Source organism: Trichosurus vulpecula, chromosome 1 (genome assembly GCF_011100635.1).
Source record: "Trichosurus vulpecula isolate mTriVul1 chromosome 1, mTriVul1.pri, whole genome shotgun sequence".
NCBI classification, from domain to species: domain Eukaryota; kingdom Metazoa; phylum Chordata; class Mammalia; order Diprotodontia; family Phalangeridae; genus Trichosurus; species Trichosurus vulpecula.
In genome coordinates, this window is record NC_050573.1 from 397835290 (window position 1) to 397844831 (window position 9542).

Sequence of the window (9542 nt, forward strand, 5' to 3'; positions counted from 1 at the left end):
CCACTCTCATCCTGATGCAACAGACATTTTCTGCCACCCTTCTAAGTTGTCTTGGGCTCAAAAATTGTTTTGTACTTTCTTTTTGTGGGTTTTACTACTCCAGACTTCGTTTTGAGAAGTGATTTAAAGTTGTTTAGAGGGTAATTTGAGAGAGAGCTCAGGTGAATCCCTGCCTTTTCTCTGCCATCTTGGCTCCACCCCTCCTCCCCCTACAGGCTTTAACTAAAGGTCCTATGTGAACCCTGTGTTGGCCATTGTATCAGTAATTAAGCTGGGACTTTCTTTTACTGTTTTCTCTTTTAGCACTTATTTAATGAAGTGCCCTTGAAGAGTCTGGCCTTTGTTTCTTTAATTGGAACAGGAGTCTTTGATGACCTCCTTGCCTCAAGGGAAAACCTGGTTTACATGGGTTTGAGTCACATGTTTGTGACACCCTCTGACCTTGAATAGGATATATAAACTGAAAGGTTGGCATTTTTCCTTTGGGGCTGTCACTCATTGGAAGAGTGTTGGTGTGGAGACTCTGGGTAGCCATTAAGGAGCACCCCAGCTTCGAAGAAACCTGGATGTTTGGTTGGTGGGCTCTTATTCATTGGAAGAGTGGAATGTGATTCTGGGCAAGCTGTTATAACTGCTCCCCAGCTTTGCTAACCCCAGATGTTGGTTTGTATTTGGTCTGTTTGTAGTGTATGTTTGTAATTTGTTTGTATTTGCTCTGAAGTTCAGGTTGCTGGCTTTTCTTCCTGAACTAAGTGAGATTATATATCTATATCTATATATCTATCTATATCTATATCTATCTATCTATCTATCTATCTATCTATCTATCTATCTAACCTGTGCTGGCAGCTCTTGTTGCTGGTCTTGTTAGGTCACACACCCCACAACAGCTGTTAGCTAGATTGTTGCTATAGTCATCACGCTATTCCCCTATTTCAAGGGGTGGTGATTCATTCCAGGAGAGGAGGTTAGACCCATGGTAGCTGGGACTGGTATAGGACCTCTTATTTCCTATAATGCTGGTTTCTGGTCATTTAACTACTATCCTGGTCTTCTTGATTTCTTAATGGGCCACCTGTTTTTATATTGTTGTGTCTTTGCTTGGATACCTAGCCATTCCTACAATGTCCCTTCTCTATCTCTATGAAGAATTCATAGACCAAAGGAGCTCTTAATCCTTATAATCTCACTAACTTTCAACCAATTATACAGGGTAACCCAGAAGTCTTAGAATAGTTTTAAGTCTCAGAGTAGGGGTTCTTAATCTGATGTCCATGAACTTGAATTTAAAAAGTATATGTATATATTTTAATAGTAATGTTATGATACAATTTTATCCTACATATTTTATATATATTTAAAATAATAAAGGGCTCCCAGGTTTCACCACACTGCCAAAGGGTTCCATGACACAAAAAATTAAGGTTCCTGATGTGGACAAAAGTCCATGCAATATAATCTCGTCATGTTGATTGTAGTAACATATCACATTCAGGGGCTCCCTTACACTCTCTTCAGAGTCAGACACTTGTTATTCCAGCAAATCAAAATGGGATGAAAACAGTGGCAAATTCTTTTAAATAAGATGTTTTGTTGATTTTTTTTTGGTTTTAGTTTGTATCACTGAGGCTTCCCAATACTTCTACCCCTAAGTGAATCCTCCCTTTATAACAAAGAAAAAAAAATATTAAGAATGAGTCAACAATGTGTGGAATACTCTGCATCTCTAGTCTCCAGGAGGGAAGTGTGTTTCATCCTTGCTTTTCTAAAATGAAAGCTAATATTTCAGGTACCTTTTTTTTAATGGGTCTTCTGTCATGTTCAGGCTGGATGTTCAGTGGCCATTCATGGGCCTGGTCTTAATACTGATCAGCACTGGGGCTCTAATTGGCTCTGACCCTAAGTCAGTTCACTTCTTCTTAGGCAGTCTGGTAGCCCTCTGCTCCCAGAGTCTCCCAGTCTCAATGACAAACTAAGTGCAGACACTTGATTGCTTGCAGCTCAGAACCTAAGAGGCACTTAGTTAAGTGGTGCAGTGGATATAAGACTGGTCTTGGAGTCAGGAAGACCTGAGTTCACTTCCTGGTTGTGTGACCCTGGGTAAGTCACTTAACTTCTGCTTGTCTTAGTTCCTCAACTGTAAAGGGGGAATAATAATATCACCCAGTGTTGTGAGGATCAAATGAGATAATATTTGTAAAGTGCTTTGTAAAGTGCCTAGCATGTGGTAGGTGCTATAGAAATGTTGATTTCCTTCCCCTTTCCCCACCTGAGTTTAAACAATCATCCGCAAGCCTCCTCAGCAGCAGGGACAAGTGCGGGTCATCAAACCAGGCTAATGCGTTCATCTTTATTCCTGTATCTCTTAGTGCTGTTCCTCTTTATATTCTTGTTATTGTGTATCTTATTCTCTTGATTCTACTTTTTTTTGCTTCTGTATCAATTCATACAAATCTTAGCAAGTTTTATTGAATCTTTGTATTAGCATTTTCTGTGGTATGATAATATTCCATTTTACTTATATATGAAAATTTGTCTAGCTATTCCCAAATTGACAATTGTCCACTTTATTTTCTGGTTTTTTTTTCCTGCCACAGAAAATGCTGCTAGGATTAACATGGTGTGTGTAAGACCTTTCCTTCTGTCTTTGACTTTGGGTCAAAGGATATTTTAGTTTGTGGAATAAAATTGGCTATTGGAATTGTCCACACAGATATGAACAAATATGACTTGAGTAGCAGGGAAATACCTCCACTGTATACATTATGGCTCAATTATAGGTCCATGGGTTTCTTCCAGTTATTTGTCTGCAACAATCTCTGCAGTAAGTAATTGAGGTCTTGACAGGGTACAGTCTTGGACCCACCTTCCCTCCCTGCCAATCTCTTTACCCCAAATGGTCTCAGCTTGATTGAATTTCTTAGAAAACCACATGCTTCCAATGGCACATTTAAGGAGCACATTGTTATTATGTCCATTGGCAACTTTTCACTTCCCTTCCAACCTTCCTGCCATGCGGTTTTCATGAGGCAAATCTTCTCCCCAACCATCAAGTAAATAGAATAAGGTCTTATTTGTGAGGCTGCTCTTCTCCTTAGCATATCATAAAGCAACCAGTATGTGCCTGGATTACCAGCCAACATACAACTAATCCATTTCTAAATTCACATGGGCCCAAAGCAGGTTAATTTAGTCTCGCGCTTCATTAGGTCATCTATTGTCTGGAATCAAAAACAGATGCAAGACAATCAGCTGAAAACAGATTGCAATTTTGTCTGGCTGTCTCTTTAAGCTAATTTGCTATGGTTAAATCTGTAGGATTTCATTTATCATTATCCCAGGGATGAAAAGAAATGTGTAGCTGCCTATTAGTTGATCAGTATTGTTAGTTCTCCACCTAGGGGTTTCCTTTCCTGTGGAGACATAAAGGCGATTTTGAATGAAATCCCATTCCACAAGAATATAACTCTCTCTCTGTCTCTCTCTCTCTCTGTCTCTCTCTCTCTCTGTCTCTCTCTCTCTCTGTCTCTCTCTTTCTCTGTCTCTCTCTTTCTCTGTCTCTCTCTTTCTCTGTCTCTCTCTTTCTCTGTCTCTCTCTTTCTCTGTCTCTCTCTTTCTCTCTCTCTCTCTTTCTCTCTCTCTCTCTTTCTCTCTCTCTCTCTTTCTCTCTCTCTCTCTTTCTCTCTCTCTCTCTTTCTCTCTCTCTCTCTTTCTCTCTCTCTCTCTTTCTCTCTCTCTCTCTATTTCTCTCTCTCTCTGTCTCTCTCTGTGTGTGTGTGTGTGTGTGTGTGTGTGTGTGTTGAGAATTCTATCAGGGATAAGATGTGGTCTCTAGAAACAGTGGGATGAGGTAAGGGGAGAGAAGAGTAACTTTCTATCTTTCCCAAATTAGTTTGCCCAGCAGACATTTTGGATTTGAATTAACTGAATCCATAAATATCGGTTCAGGGATTGGGACTAGCCTGCTATAACAAAACTCCTCCAGGATAAATAAATGTCAAGGAAAATTTGTAGCAAAATAGAGGATATCCAGGCCATGAAAATACCCTGTTGTGCCCATGAAAAAAATATTTTTGAGAAAAACACAATTACATATTGAATATTTTAGAGGGGAAAATATTCCCATATAATCACTGGAGATCTTTAGCCCAGCTCCCATTTGTGCTGGTGAGTGGAGTCCCTCAGGGAGCTGGCTAGCTACATTTCCCTCTCAGGTTCCTAGGGAGACTCCTGTGGGCTAAGACCATGTCTTTTTAATGTCCTTGTCTCAGGCCCTTATTCTAGTAAGTTCTCCCTAATATTAATGTCTCTTCCATATTGTCAATACTACTAATTAGTACTCCAATATCAACATTTAACCAATGAACATCAGTTAGGGGTACTTACTGAAAAGATATGGCAAGAAGAAAGGATTCTTTCCTCCCCTACCAAAAAGAAAAATTTAAGGGCGCATTTTCCTCTGTATCATCTTGGTCTTTGGGGATAATGGGCTCAAATTTAATCCAACTGCTATGAATATGAGTCCCATAAATTTGCTTGTGTTTATGCCATAACCATTGCCCTTGCTTGAAGCACATTGTATCTTGCTATTGTCTTGGTTCACCATATTGGGCTGGGCTAGATTCACCGTATTGCTTAGCGCTGTGCTGGCCCCTCACCTAGCTTACCTACAGACATCTCTGGAATTGGCCTCTTTTCTTGGACCCCTAGTGCTCCTCTGACATTTTAAATCTTCCAAGGTCATCGACATTTCTAATACTCCTCAAAGAAGAAAAGCACAGGGGTTCCATACATTTACAACAATCATAGTTCAAGGCAGGACTCTATCTCTGTTTCCACCTAGAGGTTTATAGAAGTACTACTTGCGTTAATCATTGCTAGGAAGGAAAATGCATACCTTCATTTTGAGCATGCATAGTTTTTGTATGCATACTTGGTTCTGGCTCAGGAGACTGTAAAGAAGCCTTTGATATAAGCACTAGATGTAGACTCACCAATACACATGCTCCCTGGACTTGATCCCTCAACCAGCGGGCAAGTCTTCTTATATTAGCATTACATAGACTAGGCTGCAGGGGGCAGAGCGGATAGTGCTAGACTTTGAGTCAGTAACACCTCTATTTACATTCTTCCTCAGACACTTTCTAGCTATGTGATGCTCCCCCCTCCCACCCCCGCAGCTTCACTTTTCTCATCTGTAATATAATACTATCACCTACTTCCTAAGGTTGTCGTGCAGATTAAATGAGATGGCATGTGTAAATGCTTTGCAAACTTTAAAGTGCTTTATAAAATACAAATTATTAATGAAATCCCTGTTCATATCCAATATTTCTGAAAGTTACCATGATGTGAAAGCAAAAAGTATTAATAAGACTTCAGAAGCAACAACAAGCACTATAAAAAGATGCCAATTGCCCATATTTAGGAAAATCCCCTGGAATTAGAAATAACTGTGGCTGGGAGATAATTAGTAAAAAAAAAAAAAAAAAAAAAAAGCAAGATCCTCTAATAAGAAAAGAACTATATTTAGAAATTGATATTTATTTGTTTTACGTTCTTGGTTTATGTATGTGTATATATATATGTATACATATACATATATATATGTATACATATACATATATATATATATATATATATATATATATATATATATATATATATATATATATATATATATATAAAAATGTATGTATGTATTATACAGATATCTAGGTAGTGCAGTGGATAGAATGCTGGGCCTGGAGATAGGGAGACCTGAATTCAAATCCAGTTTCAGACGCTTACTAGCTATGTGACCCTGGGCAAGGCGCTTAACCCTGTTTGCCTCAGTTCCCTCATCTGTAAGATGAGCTGCAGAAAGAAATGGCAAACCACTCCAGTATCTTTGCCAGGAAAGTCCCAAGTGGGGTCATGAAGAGTTGGACATGATTGAAACAACTGAACAATAGCAACATAGGCGTATATATGCATATGTATTGTATATACATATAGTTGTTTGCATACTCTCAGTCCCCCTCCGTCCCCCTCCCCCATATACACACATATACATACACATATATATGTAAGCATGTATATATGAATGAATATATGACTACAGATAGCCTGGGTTTCTTGAGGACTGTTGGCTCAAATCCTGAGACTATTTACCGATTGTGGAGTGGCTCTTATTCTTATAAATTTGAATATGTTGCTTCTGTATCTTGGAAAGAAAGCATTTATCAGAAAAACACTTGCTGTAAAGATTTTTTCCCAGCCACTTGTTTACCTTTTAAATTTGGCTTTGTTGGATTTGTTTGCACAAAACCTTTTCAACTTTAAGTAATCAAAGTTATTCATTTCTTTCTGTAATCATTTTTATCCCTTATTTGGTCATGAACTTTTCTTCTATCCACAGATCTGAAAGGTGATTTTTTATCTATGTTTACCTTATTTATAATATGACCTTTTATTAAATATAACATCCATTTGGAGCCTATCTTAGTATAAGGTATAAGGGGTTGGTCTAAATCAAATTTCTTTTTTATTGCTGTCCAATTTGCCAAGTAATTAAAAAAAAATCAAAATTACAAGTCCTTATCCCAGTAACTAGGCTCTTTGTGTTTAGTGAACATAAGGCTTCTTTATTTATTTGCTTCTGTATGTCGTGTACCTAATCTGTTCTACTGATAGACAAATCTAATTTTTAACCAATACCAAATTGTTTTGAGAATTATTGCTTTGTAGTATAGTTTGAGATCTGATTATTACTCACCCTCTTCATCCCCCCCCTTTAAAAACCATTTCCTTGAGATTTTTTTTAACATTTTTGTCTGCAGAAATGTTTTGTTATTATTTGTCTAGTTATTTATGTAGTTTTTCCCCTGTTTTTATTATACTGACTTGCCCTACCATGGAGAGAAATTTCCAATTATTTAAGGTCTGTCTTTGTTTCTGTAAATAGTGTTTTGTAGTTTCAGATAGTTCTTGGTTATATCTTGGTAGGCAGACTTCCCAGCATTTTATATATGCCTTAGTAATTTTAAATAGAATTTCTATTTCTATCTTTTCTCTCTGGGTTTTATTAGTATCATATTAAAATGCCAGTGATTTGTGTAGATTTATTTTATAGCCTGAAACCTTTAAATTACTATTTCAATTTTTTTGTTAACATTCTGCTTCTTAAATACACAATCATATCATCTGCAAAAGTGATAATTTTGTTCTTGTTTACCTTCCTTTTTTATTGCTATAGCCAACATCTATTTCAATGGATATTTTTTGCTTTACCCTTGATTTTATTAGAAAGGATTTAATTTTATCCTTATCACATAATGAGAGCTATTGATACATACTATTTATCATTTTTTAGAAAGGTCCATTTATTTTGATGTTTCCTAGTGTTCTCTTAAAAAAACAAACTGCATTTTCTGCTCTGATTGATATAATCATATAATTTTTCTTGTTTTTATTAACATTCTTAAGTTTGCATCTTCCCTAATACTGCCTTCCTTGTATAAATCCAACCTAGTCATGGTGGATAATAATTTTAATTTTTCTTTTACTTCTTTGCCCATATTTGATTTTAAAATTTTGTGTCAATGGGACATTAATTTATAGTTTTTCTTTTTTGATTTTTCCTGGTTTAGGAATGTAACAGGAGGGCCGAGTTTATAATCTCAAAGAGGATCATAAACATGTCTGAAAGGTTCGGAACCGCCGGATATAAGAAACTCTCAAAGTAGAAGGCAGAAGAATCAAAACATTTATTTAGGCTCCACAGTAACCAACCCATGAACCAGAAGCCCCATTTTGATATGTTGATCAAAATCTTCCAGGCCCAATAAGTACGCCTTGCAAGAGTAACCAGGAGGCTACAGAGAAGCATGATTGCGTAAAGCAAAATCATGCTTCCCCCTCGATGGTAATAAGATTACCCACTGGCCTGAAGTCTTTGTTCAGCTTCCTCCCGTAGATCAGCTCTGCTACTGGCAGCTCCTGCCTCAGCTATGTCTGTGGCTGAAACTGACGTAACTGTCGTAACTGCCTCTGTAACTGCCTCTGGCTCCAACTGTCGCTGTAACTGTCGCTGTAATGGCCTGAAGTCTTTGTTCAGCTTTCTCCCGTAGGTTAGCTCTGCTACTGGCAGCTCCTGCTTCAGCTGTGTCTGTCGCTGTGGCTGTAACTGACGTAACTGTCGTAACTGTCGCTGGCTCCAACCGGAAAAGGAAAGAGAGGAGTCTTCAAGCTGTCCTCTCCCCTCTTATAGGGCTCTTGACATCATCAAGCTCCGCCCAAATGACCAGGGCCGATTGGTTCCTGAGTTGGCCCCTCCCCCTAGCATAGCCGCCAACACCTCCCCTCAGCCAGCCCCATGACTCCTCACACAGGAAGCTGTCTGCTTCCCGGCATGCTCCCCGGGCCTCCTGCCCGGAAGAGCAAGCCACAGTGTCCAGAGGCTCAATGAGGCAAGCTGAGCCATTCAAAGAAAACAAAAGCCATTATGGCTACACTCCACCCCTTGTTATAGGATACATAATCTAATCAGCCATGTATCCTAGAACATACATTGTGATCCAATTACAAAGGAAACTAAAACATATCATTCATTATAAAGCAAAACATATCATTCAGTGACATTCCCAAACATTGGTTAACGATTCAAATGTGATCCACCCCTAGATCCCAGCAAGATAATCTCTTCAATCAATCATCCCCAAAATAATTATTAATAATTCAAATGTCCACCCCTAAATCCTTGTATCCATTACATAGGATCAATAATATCATAACAATAAAACAACACAGCAAGGATAACACAAAATAAGTAAACAGAACACTATCATCATTTCCACCCCCCTTGAACGATTGGGGCTCAAAATCTTGGGGTGAGGGGTGAAGGTCTCATTTTCCATAGCTTCTTCATGCTGAAATTGGATGTAGAGATGGCCCTGCCCCCAAAAAGTCCCATTCCAGAGGTCATTTCTTTAACGAGCTGGCAGGAATTCCAAGAATGCTACATGCTTAGGCAGTCACCGGAAAGTGCAGGGTGCTTAAGCCTGAAGGAAACAAAACTAGCAACAAGGTTAGCCAAAACAAAGGACAAAAAGAATAGACAAGTATGGACTATAATTCTTCAAATAAAATCATCTCAAGTTTGGTTGAGATTTTAGTTATGCAAAGATCCAACATCAGAGCCAAACTCAGGTGGGAAATGTTTCTTTTCAAAAGGAACATAATGAGGAAGCCAAGAGGATCCCACCCTAGATATAGACTAAGATTGTCCTCCCAGCCTTTCTCCAGATGTACAAGTTTTCATCCGTTAATCACACAAGGTCACCTTCAGTCTGAGTGGCTTGTAGGCTTGCAGGAGCAGTTCTTATTTCCCTATTTCTCGTGTTATCAAGTCCTCTATCTCTGTACATTCTATATAATTCATTGGTTGGAATTCCATCTATCATTTCAAAACCTACTCCTGCTCTCAATAAAGCAGTAAACATTTCTTTCCTTGTTACTCTCCTTTGGCGCCAAGTTTGCTGGTTATTCACTCTTCTCTCTCG